The sequence below is a fragment of the Acinonyx jubatus genome, chromosome B1, assembly GCF_027475565.1.
Source record: "Acinonyx jubatus isolate Ajub_Pintada_27869175 chromosome B1, VMU_Ajub_asm_v1.0, whole genome shotgun sequence".
NCBI lineage: Eukaryota > Metazoa > Chordata > Mammalia > Carnivora > Felidae > Acinonyx > Acinonyx jubatus.
Window position 1 is genome coordinate 134,921,113 of NC_069382.1, and position 2,855 is coordinate 134,923,967.

General features: G+C 41.1%; 1 pseudogene; it reads right to left on the bottom strand.

The window, feature by feature from the left end:
• Positions 1-1,362: 1,362 nt before the first annotated feature.
• Positions 1,363-2,261, bottom strand: LOC113599397 (oligosaccharyltransferase complex subunit OSTC-like; annotated as a pseudogene).
• Between the last annotated feature and the right edge of the window lie 594 nt (positions 2,262-2,855).

Consider the following 2,855-nt stretch of genomic DNA (forward strand, 5'->3'; position numbering starts at 1 on the left):
AAAGGCAGACTGCCTCACTTCCCATGGGTTAAAGAGGAAAAGACCAGCAGACAGCTGCCCCAGTTAGCTAGGGCCAGGAGGCCTATGTCCTGAGAAAGTCTCCATCCTTACAGCTCCAGGCCTACAGTTACTATGCAAAAAAGTTGACTTGGCCTTTGACGGTTGAAATCCCTGCAACTCAGGATTTACTAAATCTATGTCCCTGTCCTTCCCTTTTTTGATCCTCCGCAAGGCTACTTTTCATGTCATTGAGAGAAATCTCCAAAGTTGCTTTTCTGATAGAAGCACTGACTGCTGGGTGGAGTCACCAAATCCTATGCTGTCGATGGACAAAGTAGCTGGGTCCCACTGGAGCAGGGCATGGTTGTATTTTTATTATCAGATTTCTTAAAAGCTGGTTCTCACAGTGTATGGATCATAAAACAGAAGAGGTGTTTGTAGAGGGCACTCCTTTTTCCAGGCTGTATGACAAGGTCATGTGTGAGGGTGGCAGAGAGAGGGAAGGGGCGACCCTCTCTGGTACATGTTGTGATCATTGTGATCACTGAGTGAGGACGAACTGTCAAACTGGGATATCCAGTGTCTCAAAGGAAGAGTGAATCATCAGTGTAGATGATGACTTTCCAGTGCCAGCAAGCAGGCTTCTCACACTTCAGGTGGAGGGATCCAGAAGACCCACTCACTTCTCTCCCAGTCCCAAAATTGCTGCCTGTGAATGCAACAACGCGTTTCTCTGAATTTAAAAGCCCAGCGTCACAAAGTTCTTCCAGATATGCCAACCAATGAGCATGTGTGTGTGCACTGTTCTCTACAGGCCCTGCTGGACCAAGCAATTTGTAACACAAGGCAAATCATCTTGTTAGCGAGAATGTACACACAGACGCTCCATAGCCAACCAAGGTGAAAAATGATCTCAAAGTGGATCTTTTGCCCTTTATGGATTCAGGTCAATATTTTTAAAAGTGAAGACCTTGGTTTTGCCTTTACGTGGGAAGTTTTAAGCAATGATATATTGGACTCTTTCCAACCACCTTTTAAAGTCTATTTGAAGCCAGGGGCTTGGGTCAGTTTCAAGACACTGAAAGGGACAGGCCTTTTTTTTTTTTTTTTTAATTAGAAACATTATTTATTTCTGCTTCTTTCATACATCTTATTGTGCATGAAACAGTCTGGCATACATATCTGAAATAATGTACTGTTTAAAGGCAAAGCACCATAAGTAAAGCTGATCATCTCTCCAGAGTTCTCTCAGCCCATGGGATCTTGCTTTGTGATTTTATATTAATTTTTGAAAGTCAGAAATGTCATTTCCAAAACACATTAAGGGAGCTGTAAAAAGTAATCACTTTATTCAATATTATAGTTGTGGAAATGGAGTCTATTTTCTCTAAGAAATGAAAAACTAAGAAGAAAATGCCACTTAACATCAGTGGTAGGTCAGTAAAGGCCAGAGGGAGAAAATACTGTGATAAGTTTGTCTCTTTGAGACCAAGAAGACATTCTAGTTCAAGCTTTAACATGCTTCCTATGTTTTCACTAGATGCTTCTTTTCTGCCGCTTTTCATTCTTTTCCATAGTTCACATCACAGGATTGGTACAGCCTTTAAAACTTCATTAACAGGAGCAAATCCAATATCCACTGATCTCTTCTCAAAAGGCATTTGAATCCATCAGATAGCCTGGCAGTTTCATTCTCATGAATACCCTAGCCATGAAAACACTCAACAGGACACAGACGAATCCAATGAATAGAAGGAGAAATCTTACTGAGGTTTGGAATGTCTGGTGCATTTGATCGGTCCAGGATTATGAATCCTAAACCTCCTGCTGTAAATAGGAAGTTAGATGTGAGTCCTTCCATAATATATTGTCCATTTACTCTGTGGGCCAAGAAAGCTACTGGCCTCTGATGTCCATGTTCATCGGTCATAGAGCCAATACTTTGAAGTTTAACAATAACGTCATAAAGCATTCCTCCCGTGATGAGGACATAAGACACCACCACCTTCAACTTCAGCTGGGGGCATTCAAGCGCTAAGATCGGGACCCAGTACAAAGTCTCCATCTTGGTGGAGGCAGGGGCGGCTCTCTGGACAGGACATTTCGATGTGTTTATTTATATATATATTTTTTACATTATTTGGCTCTGTGGCCTACATTTACACAACCCAGGGATGGTTAGATTGTTACTTTGTTGGGAGATAAACAGCCTAAGGAGAAACATGCAAAACTTCCACTTCTGCATCTATGTCACCGCTGAAACAAATGATTACTTAGGTCCCTTCTTTGATCAAAAACTACAGGAATTAATAGCAAGCAAGCTTAGAAAATGTCAGATTCTGCTCTACCCAAGCAAAACATGTGGTTGGAAGCCATCCCAATATTGTATCCTTATAAAAGAAAAAAAAAAAGGAAGAGACTGCAGGCCACAGTAGTCTTAGAAAATTGCCTCTGTCGAAGCAAAGTAAACACTTGTAGATGGAAAAGCAGAATCCTGAGGCTGGTTGATTTTTCTGGAATGCCATTGCAATGGCTAAATATTTCTCAACAATTGTGGGAGGTGGGGGTTGTTTTGTTTTGTATTGTTTTGTTTTTAAGTTTCCATTTGAGGGATGGCCTTAAATTGAGCATTGCTGTGTCCAAAAGTTCCAGCATTATAAATCTTGGAAAGAAGAACAAACGTCAAAATAAGGTCACCAACCATCACATGCCATAATGATTTGGCTGCCAAAGATTCACACTCCGTGTTAGAACTAGGCTGAGTGTGCACAGAGAGATAATTTAAACCTTCCCAACAAGTTTGTCTTGTTCATCTGATTGATAGAATCTGATTGTAACATTCGGTCTGTTGTTTT